General features: G+C 44.1%; 1 long non-coding RNA gene across 1 annotated transcript in view; it reads right to left on the bottom strand.

Annotated features, from left to right (window-relative positions):
* The window catches only part of LOC309538977, a 43570-nt gene extending 20111 nt beyond the window's left edge, over positions 1 to 23459 (bottom strand). Inside the window, exons 1-2 of the long non-coding RNA XR_014222570.1 lie at positions 23140 to 23459; positions 20527 to 20648 (exon numbers count right to left, since the gene is read on the bottom strand). This is a non-coding gene — a long non-coding RNA (uncharacterized lncRNA). The remainder of the gene's footprint in view (positions 1 to 20526; positions 20649 to 23139) is intronic.
* Between the last annotated feature and the right edge of the window lie 430 nt (positions 23460 to 23889).

Here is a 23889-nt window from a genome sequence, read left to right as displayed (position 1 = left end):
CCCACCCCATAAATGGGGGAAAGGACACACACACACAAAAAAAGGTATGAAGAGAACAAGCCATCACAAAGAAGACGCACAATTTTTCCCCAAGAAAAAAATTAATTAGAACATTTAAGTGAGTTATATAGAGAAATGCACATCTTTAAAAATTGGATTTTGGATTGATGTTTGCTTAAAATCTGTAATGGCTCCGTCAAGAAGACAGAATGAAAAATAAGAGCAAATAATCAAGATGGCAAGGTGTTGCTGCTGTTGTTGTTTTTTAAAAAAGAGGGGGGAACCTTTGCTTTTGCAAAGAGAGTATTCATGAGTACTGTTCAAATTCTTCCCACTGTATACTTCATTACAAAGCATCTGCTGTGAAAAGACTGTGGCTCCCCACCCCCACCCCACCGCTCTCTCTGATTCATACCTAGCAGCTGTCAATCCTGCCTTCCTAACCTCCAGGCTTAACTATTCTAATGTGCAGCGCTGATTTTGAAGACTGTTGAGAAGCTGCACTTATTGCAAACTAAAGCAGAGGTGAGCTACTGGGCATACAAAGCAGCGTATTATGACTGCTCCGGAATCTGTCTGCACTGGCTTTCCCCCCAACCTTCCAGGTATACGTAGTTCAAGCTACTGTTCCAGTTTGCAGCCAGAAAAAGATTTGGGCCCCGCCTGCCTTTAGGGATTGTTTGTTGCTATTGTGTTGTTGGTATTGTGGCAATGGTAAGAATGCATTCAAGCACCCAGGGCCTTCAGTGATATGGGGAATCAGATTCTAAGGAAGGCAGGCCTCTACCTAAGCCAGGGGTCAGCAAACTTTTTCAGCAGGGGGCTGGTCCACTGTCCCTCAGACCTTGTGGGGGGCTGGACTATATTTCCAAAAAAGAATATGAATGAATTCCTATGTCCCACAAATAACCCAGATGCATTTTAAATAAAAGGACACATTCTACTCATGTAAAAACATACTGATTCCCAGACCGTCCGCAGGCCGGATTTAGAAGGCGATTGGGCCGGATCCAGCCCCCGGGCCTTACTTTGCCTACCCATGCCCTAAACATATCAGGATCCAGCACTTCTCCCACTATAACTGTGGGTTGTATCTCGTGCTGGTCTTACACAGAACAGAACCATTGAAATTAATGGACACGACTAGGCGTGCCTTACTCCCGGATTTCCCTGGACATTACCAGGATCTCAAATTGAAATATGGCAGCCCTAGACATGACTCACTTGGGTCCATTAATTTCAGTGAGTTGACTCCGAGTATGACTAATATTATATACAACCCTATATTCTCACCTGATAATGTAAGGAATGTGTGTTCCTTTCCCCCCAACAACCCTTTTTCCTAATTAAAATTCAGGCTGAGCCAAAATGGCCCCTTGCCATCAGTGAGTCAGGTGGCAGATAAAATGAGGGTAAAATGAAGGTGAAGGTGAATTCTCTCTGTAATCATTTCCTCCCCAGATGCATCTGGGAATACACTGCTGACATAGCACTGGTCCCAGACAATTTTTGGCAAATGAAAATGGTGACTGCCATTTTCACCATATAGCCCTGTCTCCGGGGGAAATGGCAGCCATTGGGAATGTTTCTCCTTGCCAGTATTATGAAGCTGACCCCCGCAGCAAAAGGAAAGAGGAAGAGAGAGGAACAGTTTTACTTCCCTTTCCGTGCCATTAACTTCCACTCCTGGAACTTCAGCCTCAAAGTTCTCTGCTGATCATCATTGTTGCACTTCACAGTAATTAAGGCCAGTATTCACTCATATGTGCGTTAGCAATCCTACACTTGCCGGTGCAAAGTCCTATTGTGTTCAATAGGGATCCCTTCCAGGAAAGTGGGTATAGGATTGCAGCCGGGGACTCCTGTGGCGATCACACAGGGTCCCTGGACGTTTCACCATCTATTGATCCCTGTGCCACCACTTTATTTCTCTCTGCCACCACCCAGGCCCTACCTGGTACAATGCTGAATCCAGTCGTGGTTAAATTGGAACATAAACTTTTGTTTATTTATTGCATTTTAACAAGTGTGTGGTTTCATAAATGGTATCGGTCAATTACAATCATGGGGTGCCTATCCAGACCTATAACTTCCGCTACCTGCTCTCACTCACTAAACCACCTTTCAGATATTTACTTGTCTTCCTAGCCCCTAACTATTCCTGACTCAGCTTATTTCGCTACACTAACTCAACCTACCCACAAACTCTACCCCAATTCACTCCCACTCCAACCAACCCCCAACGAACTCCTCCCTTTGCCCCTCCCAGAGCTGGTTTTATAGTCCCTCTGACTCCACCCCCCTGGGTCCTGATTGGGTAACCTGTTTAACTATTTCACCTCCAGCACTCTCATATGTTAACGTCACAATGCCATCGGGGGTGGTCCAAGTTGCCCCCAATTTTCAAGACAGGCCTCCTCAATATTCTGTAGCCTGCAGTGTGCCCCGCCAGGCCTTCCTACAGCTGCGATGGGCCCAACCAGGCTCTCTTTGGTCCCATGTGGAGAGTCTGGGATCCTTTTGGCTGGAGATACTGGAGATCTTCTGCATGTCAAGTAGGCAGTCTACAACTGAGATCTCCCTCTCCCCTTTCTTTTCCTTCCTTCCACACTATTGCCTAGTACCATCAGGCATTTGACATAACGTCTCCACACTCAGAGTCCGCTCTCCCCTCTTTATTTCAGGGCCTGCATTTTGCATGGGTTGATGGGACACCATGACACAGTGCTGGTTCCAAAGTATCTCCTGAAGGCGCTTGATGCTTTGCCGAAACTAAGCAAGTGAAGCAGGCGTGGTCAGTGCCTTCAGACTCCTGGGAATCAATGTACCTTGCCATGGCTTCCATGATGGAAGAAAGGGGCAGGGAGGGTTAAATATAAAACATTTTTAAAAAACTCACAGCACACATATTGTAGTATGTTACCAGAAAAGATAGGAGGCAGAGGTGCAGGGTGACTATTTTAGGAAGGATCCATATATACAGTGGTACCTCGGGTTAAGTACTTAATTCATTCTGGAGGTCCGTTCTTAACCTGAAACTGTTCTTAACCTGAGGTACCACTTTAGCTAATGGGGCCTCCCGCTGCCACCGTGTGATTTCTGTTCTCATCCTGAAGCAAAGTTCTTAACCCGAGGTACTATTTCTGGGTTAGCAGAGTCTGCAACCTGAAGCTTCTGTAACCTGAAGCGACTGTAACTCGAGATACCACTGTAGAACCATAGAATTTTAGAATTGGAAGGGACCCCAAGGGTCATCTAGTCCAACCCCCTGCAATGCAGAGATCTCAGCTAAAGCATCCATGACAGATGGCCACTCAACCTCTGCTTAAAAAGCTCCTCAGGGAGACCATTCCACTGTCAAACAGCTCCTACTGTCGGAAAGTTCTTCATGAGGTTTTGTTGGAATCTCCTTTCTTGTAACTTGAAACCATTGGTTCCAGTCCTACCCCACCCCCATCCCAGGGCAGGAGAAACCAAGCTTGCTCCATCTTCCATGTGACAGCCCTTGAGATATGTGAAGATGTCTAACATATCTCATCTCAGTCTGCTCATTTCCATCTCCTGTCACATCTAGTTCCAGTCTCAAATGTCCCATTGGAAAAATAATGCTTTTTTATAAATAAATAAACAAACAAATGCACATCAGCAGTGCAGAGTCTGATTCCTTTTATTCTCCTCCTCCTCCTCCAAAAATAAGAGATATGCAATGATAAGAAGTGAAACCAAGATATGGAGAAGTTCCTTGAGTTGCAAGGAGCAATGTCCCAACCTTTTGTCGGTTTAGAGACCAGAGCTCACAATCTGGCAGTATATTCTCTCTTGAAGGAGGCTTCGAAACCATGCGAGAGTATTCTTACAAGATGTTTGTGTGCAAGCGGAGCCAGTGTACCAGGTGAGCTGTGTTGAAGCGCCACCTACTGAAGCATTTCTACATTGCCCTCGTCCCCCGCAATGACAAGCTCTTCTGGAATTAGTTATCTCACCAACTCAATCTGGTTAAACTGGAATGGACATTGCAAATGAATTGTTGTGTCGAGAAGCAGAGATTTCTGTCTACGAGCCCCTCACTCCCATTGCAGATGATGTTGCATTGGCTAGCCTTCTTGTGAATGTATATATATATATATATATATATATATATATATATATATATATATATATAATATCTCATATAGGGGGATCTGGAGGATGAAGCAGCAATGATAGTGTAATTTACAGAAGAGACATCACCGCATTATGGGGTGGAAGGAGGGGGTGGGTGGGAGGATAAACTAGCCCTTAATTCTAATTGCTTCCATTTGCCCTCTGTCTTGATTTAGAATAAAATAGCTTTAAGTGAATGTGTCCTGACCACAGGAAGGAAAAACGTTAAACATTTTAATTATACAGGGAGTAAAAACAAAGCCAAAGCAAAACAATGAAAAACAAAATGTAAAGAAAGAAAAAGCTAATTGATGGAACATTAACATAAGCATTTAATGTAACCAATCTGGTTTGCAGAACAAGGAGAAGAGGAACGCAGAGCAATCAGAGCACACGGCCGTCTAAGAGGGTAGGAAACCATTAACCAAGCCATTTAAAGAAAATACCATTTTTTGGTGTGTGCATTTTGCTCACCCCAGAATATCCACCAGGCTTACAAAGGAATAAAGGGAGGAAGAGAGAGAGAGAGAAATTTATTATCAAGCTGATAAATACCACTTTTCATTTTCCCTCTTCAAACCAAGTCACATGAGAATTGAGTAATGTTGTATGCCATAAATGCAATTTTTTGAGCAATCTGTAATTGCCCTGGGCCTTCGCCTGACATAAAAGAGCCACATTTATGCAACGTGACCTCCATATGGGCATTCCCAATTTTGCACAGAAGTGCTCAGCCTGAGAAATCCTAAAGCCCTGTCTGTATGGGTAGCACAACTGACTTCTGCAAAGGCCCGGTCCGAATGGATATCGACACGCCAATACGAATATGCACCAACCACATTCTGAGAATGCCAATATGGTAAGGTCTGACTAGAGATTTCCATATTTAAAGCCACACAGAACACTCAGAGTTGCCATTGGATTCATCTTGCTTTGTTTGAAGTATCATTTTGTCTTATATCTCTTCATTACATGCCTCAACATGAACATGGTTCCCAGGTTTATGAACTCAGTGGATCTGGGAGCTCCAGTGCAAAGGGATTGGTATATTTTTTTTCCAGCTGGAGAACCTATTGTTGTTCACATGCCACACGTGTAAGATTAGCACACCAGAAAGCTGTGAAACATGAGCAAACTGAGATCCATTCAGGGAACTTGCTGCAGTTGGTAGTGTTGAGATGGACCCAGTTCAGAACATCCATTGCCAACCTGTTGCCCCCTACCAGATGTTTTGGACCACAAAGCCCATCATCCCCAATCAGCACAGCTCTACTAGCTTGGGCAGATGTGCATGATAGTCCAAAACATCTGAAGGGTCCCAGTTTGGCGACCCCTGGCCCAGAACCACCAGTGCAAAAATCAAATGAATATATTCTGAGTCAGACTGAGTCTCATCCCAAATCAGAATACGCCTTATTCTGAGGTCACACCATACATTTAAAGTGCTATGCACCACTTTAAACAGTATTGGCTCCTCCCCCCAAACATTCTGGGAACGTCTTTTGGTTGAGTTGTTAAGGAGGACTGTATTCTCCTCCCAGAATTACATTTCCCAGAGTTCCCTATGAAGAGGGAACATCCAGGGGTGTCCATGCAGAGACATTCGGGAGTTTCTATGCACGGCATCTTTACATTTTGATCCATTTTAAACAAAGGAAAAAATCTATATCTTTTTCGTTTTCTGCCAGAATTTGATAGCTGCAATGGTTCTCTTGCAAGGCCAGCCTCTACCATTTTAGGGGATGTACAATAAAAATCACAGGGTGGAAAAAAGGACTGGACTGGAAGAATGGCAGACGAAGGTGATGGACTATATGGGACTGGCAGAAATGACTGGCAGAATCTGAGACCAGGGAAGAGAGACGGCGGAAGAAGTTTGGAAGAAATTCAAGGACTATCTTGGGAAATATTATAAAATTAGTGAATGTTAGAATGATGTTGGTTAGAATTTAAGTGGTTATCAGCTGTAATGATTAAGATAATTGGGGGGGAGAAAGAAAGGTGGGAAATTAAGTGAAAATTAATGGTAAGGATTTGCTGAATGAATAATTTGAATTGGAATACAAAAAGGGAAGGTATGAGGAGGTCTGAGAAGTAAGTTAAAAGAAAATAAGTGAATGGAATTATATGTGTTTTTATTTTTGTATTTTTGTTTTTTCTGTATAACCTGTGAAAAGTTAATAAATATATTATTTTTAAAAAAGAAAAAAGGACTGGACTGGAAGAAAAGTCACCCTCCAAGCAATGACTCTGTTACCCAAGGGTCAGTGGCGGGTGGGATTATCCCCTCATGGGTTTCTGGGAATACTGCCTATACTCTTTGAGAAAAAGAGACAGTGCCAGTTTAGATCTGGCTACAATTAATCCAGAATGCAGCAGCTAGACTGGTGACTGGGAACGGCTGCTGAGACCATAAACACCGGTCCCAAAAGACTTACATTGGCTCCAAGTACGTTTCCGAGCACAATTCAAAGTGTTGGTGCTGACCTTTAAAGCCCTAAACGGCCTCGGCCCAGTATACCTGAATGAGTGTCTCCACCCCCATCATTCTGCCTGGACACTGAGGTCCAGTGCCGAGGGCCTTCTGCGAGAAGCAAAGCTACATGGGAACCAGGCAGAGGGCCTTCTCAGTAGCAGCGCCCACCCTGTAGAACGCCCTCCCACCAGATGTCAAAGAGATAAACAACTACCTGACATTTAGAAGACATCTGAAGGCAGCCCTGTTTAGGGAAGTTTTTAATGTGTGACATTTTAATGTATTTTTAATCTTTGTTTGAAGCTGCCCAGAGTGGCTGGGGAAACCCATCCAGATGGGTGGGGTACAAATAATAAATTATTATTATTATAGATTAGGTTAGTGGTTCTTCTGCACAGAGCGTTGAGCCAAGGGGGTGCAAAACCATCACTATCAAACCTATATTTATACAGGTACCTACTCAAAGTTAGTGGGTGTCAAATCTTGTCCCCTGAAAGAGATCACACCGTTGACCTGCATAGGGAAAGAGATAATGACAAACTAGCCAGGAAAAACTGGGACAGGGGAAATGTCACATACAGTAAACACTCTAATACCCTGAGGGTCATTGGTGAGAGTTAGCCTTCTGACCCTGCCATGGAAATTTGGAGATACAATGGAGGTCTCTGTCCACTGACTTGGATAAGGAAATCATAGAGAGGATGGGGGAGGGGAGCCCTGTTGCTCAATGGGAAGTCCTTGAACGTTCCTGGTGTGCATCCTGCCCACTGTATTTTTTTGCACACGTAATCCAAATGCAAGATTGTAAGCATCAGTTATCATGCCAGATGTCAAGGTCCAAACCTGTTTAAATGGGTGTGGCTGTAATGCAGTCAGTACACTTGTTTCCTAAAGCCAACAGCTCTGAAACTGGAATCTTCTGTGCTGTAGCTACAGTTTTGCCCCTCTGCTCAGAGGCTCTTTGGGTGTATCTATTGGGCGGTGGTGGAGTGAGTGGACCTTCGCTGACCTACATTACCTCTTTGAGTAAGAGCTGGTCCTCACCAGAAGTGACTTCACCAGGTGGGGTGGATGCTACGCTAGCTTCTCAGCAGGTGGGTTGCTGCTGTTGACCAGGAGAGAGGGCAGGGAAGGGTGAGGTGGTAGGGAGGTCAATGCAATACAGATGCGAACAGAGAGAGGGGTGTCAGTGGCAGAGAAAGGGGCTGCGGTGGAGGCAGCCCGTCCCAAGTGTCATCCCGGGGTGTGTGTGACAAAATCCCCCCCTGGGCGTATTGCCACCACACTGATAGGGACACCCATAGGGATGGGACGTGCAGCGCCCATAGGGACAGGGCACACTGTGGGGCCTCAGCTGCCTTATAGCTGGGGAGGGAGGCAGCGGGCAGACAGTGGGTGGGATGGGCATATGGTGTCCATAGGGATGAGCCATCCCTATGGGTGGGCAGCCCCGCCCCTGGGCGCACCGCCCCAGGTGCCCAAGAGGTTTCCTCTGCCACTGAGGGGGGGGGTGTGCATTCAGATGTGGGGATTATTCTGTTAGTTCTCCTGCTTACGATGCTAGCTTCTGTCCTGGTTTCTGTTGTGGCTTCTTGAACCACAGGCCGCCACCTCACGGTCACCTCAGTCACCTCAGTGGGTCTGGTGTGACACAACAGCGGCTGTCATCAGGCACACCACCACCCTTTCTGTGCAAATGTGTTCCTGATCCCCCGCCCATGAAAATGGCAGGGAAGAACTGTATGCTAGAATACCACCCCAAATTTTGTCATATATGGCAGGATCCATGAAAACAGCAGAAACCTTACTTTGCAAAAAGTGCCATTATTTTCTGAGTCAACAGAGTGGCAAGCAGATTTTTTTGTTGTTGTTGTTGTTTGTCTGGAAGCAATTAACACAGAAAGGAGCACTAAACTTCTACGAGATTCTGCTAAATTTCCAGAAGTGGCTTTTATCAGAAATTATCAGGTGTGGAAACATCAAGAAATGGAATCAGGTGCTATCTAAATGGGGGGGGGGCATGAATGTTGCTTTAATATGAACCTTTCTTTTTCTATTGGATGATAGGTTTGGGGAATGGATTAAAAATGTGGCATTGGACCCAAAATCACTAATGGGTTCTCTCAAATAAAAAGTAAATATTTCAGTGCCTTTAAACCATTGCTTTTATTAACATTTCCTTCTTTCCAATTTCCTAATAAAAATAGTTTAATTTGTATACTCTTCAGGATGTAACGAGGACCTGCCACAAACGGTTCTAATTTAATGTTTTTCTGGAGTTCATTTATGGAAAGCTGGAAGTATTTTGAGTGGCTTGTCAGAGCAAATAAAGGTACATCTTAAATGAAATTTGGCAGTTAACATCACCCCAGCTTGCCTGAATGGCATGATTTACAGTAACTGGATAAAGGCTCCAAAAGATCTTCTCTCTCTCTCTCTCTCTCTCTCTCTCTCTCTCTCTCTCTCTCCTCTCGTGTGTGTGTGTTTGCTGTCATTTAGCTTTACTGTAGACTCATTAAATGAAACTCATTTATCAAAACCCAACCTTGATTATGCTGTATCTTAGAAATGGAGCTCAATAAAGTCAACAGTGATCAGAGAGGTTAAAAATACTGTCCTTGAGATACCTCAAAATCAAGGGGACCTACAGGTTTTTAGTCCCTTATGAGCATTTCTAAATCATTCATTTCTAAGTCATCTTACCCTTTTTTGGAGGGGGGGGGAATGATAAATTGATTCAGAAGTACCAACGCACAGAGAAAATTCCTAATTATGAGTAAAACATTAATTCATCAAAAAAAGCATGCACCACAGGTCATGAAATCAGCTCTACAAGCAAGACCTCTAATGTATCCACCAGGAACACCAGGTTTCTCATTTAGGTGAATGGAGGAAGGGAACAAGTTGGCATGGACAGTCAGATCAGATCCTTCCATTTATATTCAGGCAAAGTTGTGCATATGGGTGAAGTGTATGAGCCATGCAAGTATCTTAATGCAGAATAAGAGAACCTTGATTATGCTGGGATGGGGAACCAGTCCATGCTGAACCCGCTGAAAGCACAGGCTCAGGGAAGTTATAACACCCACTCCCTCATTATTATTACTACTATTATTAATAATAATAGTAGACACCATTGTTATCAGGAGGAAGGAAGGAAGGAATCATAATTTTGGAGGGAAACATTCAGATAGGGTGAAGCCAGGTCTTTTGGGTGGGGGGCAGCTCATTTTTGCTGTCCATGGCCACCATTTTCCATTGGCACCCACTGCACTTTTATCAATATATGATTGCTGGCACCTCACTTAAAAAAAAATCAAAAAATTTATTTCCAAGCAAGCAAGATGAATTATCAGAATTCAAGAGCACGTTCCAGGCTTTCATAAAAACACCCCTCACAGATCCTACCTCGAGTGCTTTTGCCTGGCTGAAGTGTATCCTTTAACACGGACCATTTGTCCTACATACACATAAAAAAAAACACGATGTGAAAATGCTTTTTTAAAAAAAACGTTTTGAAAAATACATTGAATTTGTCATAGCTCACTGTTGCCATCTAGCGTCACATTTGTATATTGCCCTTTACAACACACTCAAAACTTTTTATTTGCAGCTGTATAGCTGAGACCCTAGTTGCCTAGATGGAGCTTAGAGAGGGACATATGAATGTGTGTAGAAACAAGCCTAATCTACAGTGGTAGAACAGCCCCACCCACCACTGGCATGTGGCTCTTGGAAATATGGCCCTCAAGCTGAGTAAGGTTCTTCAGCCCTGCAATACACGAAAAACACAGCAGAGACCAACATGCTAGCCAATGATGCAGGAATATTTTATTGAAGTGGTATTTCACTGGCTCATACCTTTTGCCTTTAAGTGCATCTCATTTATCTTGGCTCAGAGGTTTTATTTGACATCTAAATCAGAACTAGAAAGCTGTCAGGTTATCTCATAATCCTTTTATTCCTTGCTGTTATGACTTAAGGTAGTTGCTTTAACAAATATGCTCTTTACTAGTGGGACCGACAACATTTTGTGCCCACGGAGCACACTCAGCCCTCCGAGGGATGCCTGTTGTTTTTTGTTTGTTTATTTGTTGTTGTTGTTGAGCAATCCAGCTTAGGGCTATTAAAGTCCCCCCCCCTTGTAAACCCTGCCACCTCCAACTCCCCATGTTCCTCTTCTGCGTGGGTGGTGTCATTGTGGCTACATAAGGAACAGCATTCAGAAAATTGTAATCATTATTATTATGCAGGAGGATCTTCAGAAGAACAGGTTTCATTTAAAACCAATGCCAGAAAAGAAAGTTAGTTCAATCCTATAGAAGTCTGTCCAGAATTGGGTTCAGTGGGCTTTACTACCATGTAAGTAGGTGTAGGATAGCAGCCTTCGTTCAGAGACAGTGAAATGTATTCAGTGCTACTTCTTCTCAGAAGAGACTCACTGACATAAATGAAGCTAAGTTAGCCATAGCCATTAACATCAATGGGCCATAGCCATTAACATTAATGGGTCTAACTTTGAGTAGGGCTAACACTGGGTACAGCCCAGTGTGTGACAGCCACACTGGTTATTTCCATAACAATGCGTCAGTTTCACTCTTCATCTCACCACCTGGTAGCAACGTGTCAATTTCACCCTTCCTCACCTCAACAGGTGGAGGCCTTACAGACAGATATGAAGGATCTTCAAACCCCAGCAGCTCCTGAAATCAGTCCGTCCCCTGTCCCCCCTCTTTATGGCTGCAAAGTAGAAAACTGCTTTGTGATTAATGGTTCATGTACCTGAAGACCAAGCAAAAACGAATGAACGAAACTACAGTGGTACCTCGGGTTGAGAACTTAATTTGTTCTGGAGATCCGTTCTTAATCTGAAACTGTTCTTAACCTGAGGTACCACTTTAGCTAATGGGGCCTCCCACTGCCGCCGACATGATTTCTGTTCTCATCCTGAAGCAAAGTTCTCAACGTGAGGTACTATTTCTGGGTTAGTGGAGTCTGTAACCTGAAGTGTCTGCAACCTCAAGTGTCTGTAACCCGAGGTACCACTGTACAGATCCTGAATACTTCTATATGTGAGTAGGTCGGCTACACATTTTCTGAGAACTAGCAACTATTGTGAATGTATCTGCAGCGCTGCCTTAATGCAAACACTGCTCTGGAGATTCCCCCTCCCTTTCCATATATTTCCTATTTCCTTATTAAGAATAAGTAGGAAATATGGTAGCTCCTCCAACCCAAAGTTTTGTTTTCTTCAATGAGCATATAGATGGCAGAGAGCAGAGATGGGGAACCTGTGGCCCTCCAGGTATTCTCCTAATACGCCTTGTTGGAATTCTGCCTGGGTCAGAGGAATGTGCCACAGCGTAGGCACCGGCAGATATTCCTGTCGACCTCCCCGCGTCTCCACTCTGCTGATAAGCAGGCGAGGTCTCGGCGATTCATCTCAGATATGTGAGAGGAACACACCGTTCATCCTCTCTCCCCTTTGGTGTCCCCCAGGAGGGGAAAGAAGCAGACAGAAAACTATTTACATCTTTTATTTCTGTCTCTCATATCAGTACAGAGAAACATGTCTGCACTCGACAACAGCAAGAAGAAACTCCACCCTTGTACTTCCAGTACAGGTCATATGACACACACTCTGAGCTAACATCCGGTGCTCAGTACAGAATGGACTGCCCCTTTGTTTCCATGGCAACAGTCACAAACATCCTGTCTGGCTTTCCAGCCACAAGCAGCTGACTGAGCTGCTGGAGCCTTTGCTTGCTGCAGCATTGCTGCTTTATGGTAACATACTCCCCCTAAAGTATCAATGCGTGCTGCGAGCAAAGCGTCATCCAGAGAAGAAAACAAACAGTTGTTATACTTATAACATTCCCCTGTTGTTTCTGTTCCACCCTTGGAACTACCCGCCACTGGTTTTACCAATGTACCTCTCTGGTTGTGTGACTTCGTATTTCCTTGGTTAACAACTCTCTGTTGTGCCTTTGTCTCTGACTCAGACACAGCTTCAATCTGTCCTTGATCGTTTACAACAGCAACATATGCAAGGTTAGCAAACTCCTTTGAATATCTCTTGGGTGGTACACCCTTCGTTGCTCTCTCAGACCTACGTAAGAGCTGCTGCTCTTCTCTGCTTTCTGGTTCAGCCTCTGAACTCTCTGGAGAACCAGTACTAAGCTTAATCAGTGGTTTATCCTCCTCTTCTGAGGGTCTAGTCATCATTTGAGATTTCCTCTCAATGACTGTGACAACTGAGCTGTCTGAGCTATCAGTGTCATCATCATCAGTACCACTGAACTCAATAAGGTCAGACTCATCATCATCATCATCATCAGAATCATCTGTGGAAAAAGTATGAACAATCACTCTTTCCTGTTCGGGAGCACTCTCTAGAAACTTTGTGAGAATCACTTTACCAGATTCAGACAAAAATACTCTGTAGAGACCTTTTTCATAACCCACAAAGATGCCTTTGGCATTCTTTACCCCACTTGGAGCTTCTGTTCTCACATGAGACCCGAAAACCTTAAAATAGGCAACAGGAGGTTTTCTCTTAAACAGCTTCTCAAAAGGAGAACATCCCAACTCTGTTGAGACTTTTCTCAACCACACATGAAGATAGGACGCTAAAGATTCGGCCCAATAATCATGTGGTAAATGTGAACTTAGCAATTGCGCATGCATCCCCTTTTGCAATTCTTTGTTCACCCTAACACAGACACATTTCTTCCATGCTTCTTCGGAAGTAGCAAGTTTGTGTCTTATCCCTTTCTCATCCAGGAACCTCTGGAAATCCTGTAAAAGAAAAACTGGCTTGTCATCTGTGAAAAGACAATCAATGTTAGCATCATGCATACTTTTAACCTTGTCACAAAACTCCTGAAACTTTTCTAAAGTTTCCTGCGGTTTCTTCATCATATAAACCCAAGAATAATTAGTGTAACAATCAACACACACAAGGCAATATTTTGCTCCGCCTCTAGATGGTTCTAAAGGACCAATCACATCAGCATACACCCGCTGAAAAGCTCTGTGGACTTTCTTAGACACCTCCTTAGTGTTCACACTGGTCACACCTGCAAGAGAAATTTCGTTAGAATCAGAAGTATTACATTTCATGTAATCACTTTGATCAAAAGTCAACAAATATAGTCCATCTTTCTCTTTGGCAGTAAGAAACAGTTCTCCATCTTTGTAGATCTTGCATCTTTTAGCATCATAGTACAGTTTCAGTCCCTTCTTTGCAATCTGCGACACACTCAGCAAATTAAATCTCAGTTCTGGAACCAGGTAAACATCGCTTATAGTCAAGTTCAGACTCTCAAGATACACAGTTCCAATTCCGGTCGCTTCCAGTTCTTGACCGTTGGCTTGTTTGACAGTGAAGCTTTGCTTCTTCAACGTCGAAAACAGTTCTCTGTGTGGGCAGAGATGCTTCGTGGCGCCGGTATCGATTATGAATGCATTCCCAACATCTGGCGTGGTTCCTTTCGCCATCATAGCCTTTGCAGGTTTCACCTGGCACTTGGTACGGCTTTTGCTTGACGCCTCAGGCTTTGTTGAGCTGTTCTTGGCTCCTTTTGACTGTCGCGGCTTCTTACAGTTTCGCTGTAGATGCCCAGTCTGTCCACAATTATAGCATCGGACGGCACTCAATGCTACAGCATCACCAGCAGTGGGAAGATTTGAACTCTGTTCTTGCCTCCCTCTGTCCTTCACTTCCAGTGCAGCAAGTCTGTCGTGTTCGTTCAGGACGACGGCAGACACCCTCTCCGCGGTTAGCTGCGCGGCAGGTAGGGAACCAAGCTGACTGGCAACAACCTTGTAGGTGCGGTTCAGGCTGTTTATCATCATGAAGCAAAACACTTCCTCCTGTAGACGGAAATTGCGTTCCACCATCTGTTGACGCAGATACTTCATCTCTGTCAGGTGCGCTTGAACATCTCCATCAGGCGCTAATCTCAGATTGGTCAACTTCTCAAAATACAGCAACGCTGAAGAACCAGCATCTCTCTGATGCGTTGTACGCAGCGCGTTCCAAACCTCTTGCGCAAATTCCAAATGCTGTATATGCACAAGCTGCGAGTCTGACACACACAGAATTATAGCAGTCCTAGCCTTCACATTCTGTGACTCACAAGCACGCGTTGGTGCTGCTGGGATGGGATTTTCAATCACCTCAAACAGTCTCTGATTCTGCAGCAGGGCCTTCATCTTTACAGACCAAGATGAATAATTGTCATTGGTCAGGAGGGGTGGAGAAGGCAAGCCTCCCCCCTTCTTGGCATCCATTTTGAGTCCTTGCATTGACTCTCAAAACACAAGCCTCTAAAATCCAATAGCTGGCTTGTTTACTCTCTTGACACCTGGCAACTCTGACACTGGCTGCGTTGGAAAGTCCCTTCCAGCAGTTCGTGAGGACCTAGTCAAAACAAAACTTTGTTTTCGCCTCTCTGAAGCATAGTCTGACTATCCAGCCCTCTCGAGTAACTTTCCATTTCTCCTCTCTGAGGCACAGCCTTCTGAAGGACGTTGCCTAGCAACAGCGCATTCCTTTCCTCGGACAGGAAACCACAAGAATGCCTGGTATGCAGTCCTCTTCTAAGGTGGAGCTGCTTTCCCACACTCGCTCCTCCGTGAAGCAGAGATTGAATCATTCTGCATTCACTCTTTTAAGCCCTTAAAAGTCTCATACCTTGAGCATCGGCTTGGCTGTCAGCTTCTTCTGGTCAGCTTCTGGCTGCAGAGAATCAGCCTCTCTCATCAGGCTTCCATGGAGCAGAGGAGGACAATTCACCAACCTCTCATCCAGATGTCCGATGGACAGCAACCATCCGAAGGCTGCCACTGTTGGAATTCTGCCTGGGTCAGAGGAATGTGCCACAGCGTAGGCACCGGCAGATATTCCTGTCGACCTCCCCGCGTCTCCACTCTGCTGATAAGCAGGCGAGGTCTCGGCGATTCATCTCAGATATGTGAGAGGAACACACCGTTCATCCTCTCTCCCCTTTGGTGTCCCCCAGGAGGGGAAAGAAGCAGACAGAAAACTATTTACATCTTTTATTTCTGTCTCTCATATCAGTACAGAGAAACATGTCTGCACTCGACAACAGCAAGAAGAAACTCCACCCTTGTACTTCCAGTACAGGTCATATGACACACACTCTGAGCTAACATCCGGTGCTCAGTACAGAATGGACTGCCCCTTTGTTTCCATGGCAACAGTCACAAACATCCTGTCTGGCTTTCCAGCCACAAGCAGCTGACTGAGCTGCTGGAGCCTTTGCTTGCTGCAGCATTGCTGCTTTATGGTAACACGCCTCCCATCATCCCTGATCTTTGGCCATGTTGGCTGGGGCTGATGGAAGCCCAACAACTTCTAGAAGTCCATAGCTTCCCCATTCCTGACACAAATGTTAGGCATTATTATGACATCATGAGTTAAGGGCTAATTGGTATGTTTGAATTGTGTACATTGAACAAAACCAATATGTTCTTTTTTTTGGTGAGTCAGCATAACATACTGTAATTTTTGCTCTATAAGACTCACTTTTTCCCTCCTAAAAAGTAAGGGGAAATGTGTGTGTGTCTTATGGAGCGAATGCAGGCTGCACAGCTATCCCAGAAGCCAGAACAGCAAGAGGGATTGCTGCTTTCACTGTTCAGCAATCCCTCTTGCTGTTCTGGCTTCTGAGATTCAGATTTTTTTTTTCTTGTTTTCCTCCTCCAAAAACTAGGTGCGTCTTGTGGTCTGGTGCGTCTTATAGAGCGAGAAATACGGTAGTTATGTGTCTCAATTCAAATCTATGCTGAACCATGAAACTCGCTACTCAGCTCAATGACTTTGGATGACTCTCTCAGGCTGCAAGTCTATATAAATTTATCTTGGACTAAACCTTGCTGAACTTACTGTATGTCTAAGTAGAAAGGGTAAGATTGTACAGAAAGGTACAGTCCTATACAAATTTACCTGAGAATAAGCCCCACTGAACTCAGTGAGACATGCATCTGAGTAAACAGATACATGTAAGGTTGAAATCCAGCACCAGCATACTTGGACGTCTCAAGCATCTCAAGAGCTTCTAGGCACAGATTTCACTGTCATTCTCAGTCACCTGAAACTATTGTTTTGGGGATAAAATGGGACAGCTACATGCACACAGTCTTTGGAGAATAAAAATGTAACAATAAAATAATAATGAGCCTGGCAGATTCAAATTACCGTTTGTGGACATGTCCACCATTTGCCGCCATCTTTTATTTTCAGGTTGTTAGCCATCAATTTTGGGGGGAAATAACTTGACTCACCTTGGGGGAATGAAAATCTTGACATATGAACTTAGAAATCACGAGAGTGGGATTAATTTTATTTGCTTGCTTCAAAACATCTCCGCCGAGCATGGAAACAATTCAGCCCGAAAACCATAGGGGTGAGATGATAAAATGTTCTGAGAGATAAATGTGCTTCAAATAGACAATAATGGCTAACACACTGAACATGTTGCAGCACACATATCTTCGGACGAAAACACTTTTTCACTTTAACACTTAACCCAAGTGCATTCTTTTATTTTAAAAAATGAAAGACAAATCTGATTGGCTGTTCTTCAGAAACCAAGATGATTTCTAATGCAGACAGATCGGCATGCTGCCTGGAACACTGGAACTACGAGGCCACCCTGTAGATTCCAGGCAGTGGGTCTCCCAAGCAGCCTGTGAAGAGTTTGTTCTCGTGTCGACTTAAAGAACTTATTTCCGTCACACTCTCTCCCCATTTCCATGCGCTTTTCTTACTTCCACTTTCTTGTAATGATATTCACCTCCTGCGCACACACTGGAAACAATCCCTAGATCACCATATCATTTTAGTCTACAGATTAGCTTTTCCCCTCTCTGAGCACCGCGTGTCAGGAGGTGTTAATAATGGCGCAAAAGCAATAGCAGTATTTCCATAGGCTGACCTTCTCTTCTGGAGCCCCATTTTCTGTAAGTTCTATTTCAGTTTAATGGCTAGGAGAACAGTCGGCGATGAAGCCATTCCGACGCATAAATTATTCACAAAAAGAGAGGAGGTAAAGCATGGCGGGGGGGGGGGATTTCAGTCCCCATGGTTTCTAAAGTCATTGTCTCATTCAAGAGTCAAAGCGGGGCATTCAACTAAGTTTGACTCAGAGTAAACCAAGCGCATTGAAATTAAGTAACCTAACTTAGGGCTCATGAACACTTCCTCTTGGCCCGCTGCTTTCTCCTAGGGAAAACTGCTCTTTAGCACTCAATCAGAGCAAACAGCAGTTCGGGGTTTTTTCTGGATTGACGTTTCACTTTGATTTAGTGCTAAAGAGTGGGTTTTCCCTGGGAAAGGAGCAGGACAAGGGGAAAAACACTTGGACCCATGTTTTCTAGGCAAGAGACAAGTGTAGGAGAGCCCTTAGTCGTATTTGTTAATTTCAGTGGGTCTGTTCTGAGTAAACCTCAGCTGAATACCATTCAGTATGGTACTGCAACTACTACTACTGCTACTACTACTACTACTAATAATAATAATAATAATAATAAAGCACTTCATATGGACCAGTTTGATTTCTTTGTAATTTGCTTTTGTTTGCGTGGCTATTGGGCTAAAAATATTACTGCAGACATTAAAACAAAATAAGAAAGTTTTGTCAGTCTTCAGCTACTGGAATTTTCTGTATTCACCTAAGCAGCCTTATCAATTGAAGCACGTGCAATGACTTCTGCTTGCACAATGAGGCTTCCTGTCTCCTTCCTCTGGCTTGGGGAAGGGTTGGGTGAACTACCAGAAGAATGTACAGCTGGAGGCAAGGGAGAATTATTCCCTTGTCTACATGTTTCCTTCTTTTTCCTATAGGGGGATGAAATTCTTCCTGCCCTGTGCCATTCCTGCCTACATTGCAGGGAATTGCATGTTGGCCATAGGGGTTACATTATAGAAGGTGATTCTCAATTTCATGTGGTGTCCAATGACCATCCTCTGTCCAAGTCCTATCTGAAGATAAAGAAGGGAGAGCAGCAGGGATCTTGAAGCTGCCCATTGACAGCTCCTGGACTCCAGACTGAGCAAGCACACAGATCCTTGCATCACTGTCTACCCTGCTATGGCGAGGTGTGTGGTATTTCTATTTAATTATAGTAATTATTTCTAAATTTGCATGTATAAAATCAAGATTAGGAAATGCAAATTTTATTTCAATCTGTGCCCCACACTTTTCCTATTTTGGATGATGCATAGCTCTGTGAGGAGTAAACTACAGTTTCCATGATTATTTTCGAGAAGTGATGCCCTTTAAATGTATGGTTTACTCATACCAAAGACTCAGAAATAAGTAGCACAGTGTATAAAGAAAAGGCGGACTGTAGCAATTGAGTTTTCAAGGCATGGTTATAGGCCTGTGCTGAACTCAACCTTTCATGGTTCCATAAGAAAGGAATTCTGCAACCACAGTGCCACCACCGAGTAGGCCCCATCCCATGTGCTTGCCAACCTAACTGACCGCAGTTTGACAGCAATGCCTCGGCCCAGTATACCTGAAGGAGCATCTCCACCCACATCGTTCTGCCAAGGTCCAGCGCCGAGAGCCTTCTGGCGGGTCCCTCACTGCAAGAAGCAAAGCTACAGGGAACCTCTCAGTAGTGGCACCTGCCCTGTAGAACACTCTCTTATCAGATGTCAAAGAGATAAACAACTACCTGATATTTAGAAGACATCTGAAGGCAGCCCTGTTCAGGGAAGTTTTTAATGTGTGACATTTTAATGTATTTCTAATCTTTGTTGGAAGCCGCCCAAAGTGGCTGGGGAAACCCAGCCAGATGGACGGGGTACAAATAATTTGCTGTTGTTGTTGTTGCTGTTGTTGTTATTGTTGTTGTTGTTGTTGTTGAACCCTACTTGTCTAAAGTGAAATAAATTGCTCTTTACACTCTGTGTTCTCACAGAGAAATAGGTTTCTGTTTGGGGGGGGGGTTGAACCTCAGCCTGAAAACTGCTTTCCTGAAACCATCCTAGGAATATTTCCCCCCCCCAATTCATCCATTTAACGAAGGATTCAACTAACTGCCTCCAGCACCTTTGTTCTGGAGACTTCCTTTGGCTCCATGAATTTGCCTGAAGTCTTGAGGGGATGCCAACCTTCTCCTGATCTCCATTGTCTTCCTGGTGTGCTATTTTCCTTGCATTATGGGACATTTCTTCCAAACATTGCATTTTAAACAATGAATGCCAGCCAAAATAGGCAAAATCTCTGAAAATCTCACTGTTCACGCTCAGATTAACTAACATTACCCTTTACACCACAAAGTCACCTGTTCTTTATTTTATGAGGAATTGCATGTGCTGCAATATCAGGAAGACATGTTTTAATGATTAATATCATTGCACTGGTAGAATGCAGGGCAAAGAGCCCTCCAACTATGTGGCTGTATATTGGAGGCGCCCCATGGCACCTTGGCAGAAAGCACATTCCAGATTCTCCAGCATTTCTGCTAAAGAAACCACGGCAACAAGGCTGGAAGAGATCTCTGCCTGAGACCACGGACCAAGGGTCTGTCTCAGTATGGGCAACATCTTCATATTTAATATATAGGGTGCCTATTCTCCCCCTCCCCCCATCTTGTGTACTTCACAAAGCATAAATAAAAGAGATCAAGAGTGATGGGTGTATTCACTATGGACAACAATGCACCTCACATTCTACTTTCAACTAACATCTGTCTTTAGCCAAAGGCGTTTGATATAAACAGAAATGATAATGAATGATATTCAAGCTGACAACTCAATCTTTGATATTGGCACGACTATTTTAGATTTCTTTGAAGGCCCACAAGACTCAGAATTGGTTATGCTGCCTGCTCCAACTGCAAGATCTAAACAACCTGTCAAAACCTACCTCCTTCTCCTTCTCCTCCTTCTCAGGATGAAAAGGTCTTTGGTTCCCCTGGTCACATACACAAGTCATCTATTATTTGTTCATCTTCTGCCCAAGCCTGTTCTAGAACAGAGTATGAAGAGCTGTTCACAGCAAAAAAAAAAAAAAAAGGTTTTGTACTGAATGAATAAAAACTTTTTAAGGCAGGTATGAAACTTAATCTACCTGGCACATGTTCCACATCTAAATACCTAATACCTTTCAAATAACAAATGGTGGGAAAGTCTGGTCTTGGTTTTTTGCAGAATGGGTCTGAGAAATTTTCCAGCCTATGGAATTCTCTTACGGGGGAACCTTCTGGGAGATATTTGTTAGTGGTGGGTAGGTCCAGAGGCAAATGTGGGCAGGACAAAGGTTGTGACACTTATCATTGTATAGTAGGCTACATTCCAGTCACACAAAGGCCAAAGGTGACCGGAATGTAGTCATACACTAAAGGTGGCCGGTCCCATTTTACCACCTGAGATGAAACAGAAATGTACCACCCCCTGCCCCCACCACATTTGCCACTGCTGGAATGCAGCCCCTCTCAGTGAACTCAGCAAGAAGGAAGCATTCTGCAAGGCCTTGCTGCTCATTTTCTCTGCCCTAGGGGCAGGGAAGACGAGTGGCAACATTGTGTGTGGGAAAGCCCCCCTCTCGCTGTAACTCAGCAAGAGTGGAGAGTGTTCCAGTGGTGGTAGAGGTGGTGGGGTGGGCAGGGCACCATCTCTTGCACTTCTGGAACCTGAGGCAGCTGCTTCTCCCTGCCTAATGGGTGGGCCAGCTTACACACACACACACACACACACACACACACACACATCTCTTCATCGTTCATCTAAGCAAGCAAGATGCATAATTCGCAGACGCATTCCAGCCAGCCAGTATGGTGTAGTGGTTAAGAGCGGTAGACTCATAATCTGGGGAACCGGGTTTGATTCCCCGCTCCTCCACATGCAGCTGCTGGGTGACCTTGGGCTAGTCACACTTCTTTGAAGTCTCTCAGCCCCACTCACCTCACAGAGTGTTTGTTGTGGGGGAGGAAGGGAAAGGAGAATGTTAGCCGCTTTGAGACTCCTTAAAGGGAGTGAAAGGCGGGATATCAAATCCAAACTCTTCTTCTTCTTCTTCATAAGGACTTATGGAGGGCAAAGAGCAGGACCAAAGATCGTGGTTTGACCCAGGGAGAGTCTTGAGGGCCAGATAATTAGACCTGAAGGACTACATTCAGTCTTTTGACCTAAGATTCATAATGCTATCATGGTGAATAGGAAATCAACCATTTATATATTGAGCCAATCCGAAACCAAGGTTGGCTGAGTGGGAGTACAGAAAACTTCCCAGTCTACAATATAATGCCTAGTACCTTCTTTCCCAGTAGTGTTTCTGTTTCAGCTAAATTTTAAACCATAAAAGACCACGAGCCGTTTTATTGGTTTGTTTCTTTATAAGGCATTTCTAAGCCACCTAGTATTTGGAAAGTCTCTTGAGTGGTAGGCAAAACCACAACATTAAAACCATGCAGTGTCATTAAAGACAGAGATACAACATAAAAGTCAGTGAAGCAGTTATTATAAAAACAGGATCCAATCTTATGGGTCAGGGAAAGCATGGGTAGAAAGATATGTGTCTACAAGACTTCAGAATTAACTTATGGTTCACATGGAGCAAGACCATGGGTTGGGTTCTACATAGGCCTACCACTAACAGAAAGTTTGGTCCATTCGTGCAGGGAACTGCAATACATTGCAGTTGGCTCCCTACATTGGCTCCCAGTACGTTTCCGAGCACAATTCAAAGTGTTGGTGTTGACCTTTAAAGCCCTAAACGGCCTCGGCCCAGTATACCTGAAGGAGCGTCTCCACCCCCATTGTTCTGCCCGGACGCTAAGGTCCAGCGCTGAGGGCCTTCTGGCGGTTCCCTCATTGTGAGAAGCAAAGCTACAGAGAACCAGGCAGAGGGCCTTCTCACCCTGTGGAACGCCTTCCCATCAGATGTCAAAGAGATAAACAACTACCTGACATTCAGAAGACATCTGAATGTCAGATGTCTTCTGACATCAGGGAAGTTTTTAATGTGTGACATCTTAGTGTATTTTTGGTCTTTGTGGAAGCCGCCCAGAGTGGCTGGGGAAACCCAGCCAGATGGGCGGGGTACAAATAAATTATTATTATTATTATTATTATTATTATTATTATTATTATTATACAGTGGAAGCTTCTGCTTGAAGGTATGAAGGAGGCCATTTTTGTCCATTCCTCCTTCGGTCCATTTGCACCACCTCTCCTGTGCTGCTCCAGAAGGTGCCACAACCACCCAGAACAAATTTCCAGAGGGCTGCATCAGGAAGAAGGGATTGTTCAAAACCAACTCAGCTCCCCCTGCCTGCCTCCACTTCCTCCAGTGGGAGACCACAGGAACTCGATCCAAGCCACGATGAGCAGATCTTAAAGAACGGAGCTAGCTTCAAGGCACAGATTGGGCAGAGGAGGCGGAGGTGCATACCTAAGCTATGCAGGGACTCAGCCATTCGAGAAAGCATTCATTTGCTGTATCCTAGTCTACATTTATTCAAAATCCACACTCACTCACCCAGACAGATTTCCAGAACGCTGCAGCTTGCGGAGGTATATTTCCAAACTGTGCAACCTCTAAGTCAAATCGGACAGGCCATATTTTGAATGAAGTGATGGGTTCCCTTTCGGCTTTTTGCCTGCATTTCTGTGCATAACCGAATGCAAGTTATAATTTGTGAAGAGTCCCAGAATAGTAAATGCAGTTCATGTCTGGGCACTTACTGGCTCCTGCACTTTGAAATGTAATTGAACAGGAACAAGTACAAGTGCAATTGAATATGTAGGCTAGAGGCACTAAGCTGCAGCCTCAAAGAGGTCATGCCGAAATGAATTTTTAAAAAGGGACCATAAAATTGCATCTAAGATAGATGGGATGCAAAAGCAATATTTAAATGAAATTGTTATGGATATAAGTCACTTGCCAAGTATTCTAGCCCATTCCCAACATAAAATATGTTTTTGCTTCATATATAAAACATTGTTATTATTCACATCTTATGTCATGTTAACGTATTATAACTTAAATGTTTAATGTATATATTAAAATCCGGTGTCATCATTAACATAGTTGATGAATCTCCTTGAAGGAAAAGAGACTGGGCAAGACATGCTGAGAGACAGATAATTTTTACAATTAGAATTAAAAATATGTGACTTTGAGTGTGAGAAGACAAAGATGCGTTTTTCAAAAGTTCCGCGTTTCCTCTTTTATTCTCTCCCCCCCCCACACACACTTTCTTTCCCTGAAACCTGAGTGCCATTTGTT

Source organism: Podarcis vaucheri (genome assembly GCF_965113315.1).
Source record: "Podarcis vaucheri genome assembly, chromosome: 8".
NCBI lineage: Eukaryota > Metazoa > Chordata > Lepidosauria > Squamata > Lacertidae > Podarcis > Podarcis vaucheri.
The sequence above is the reverse complement of the archived record's forward strand: the minus strand, read 5'-3'. Positions and strand labels throughout refer to the sequence as shown.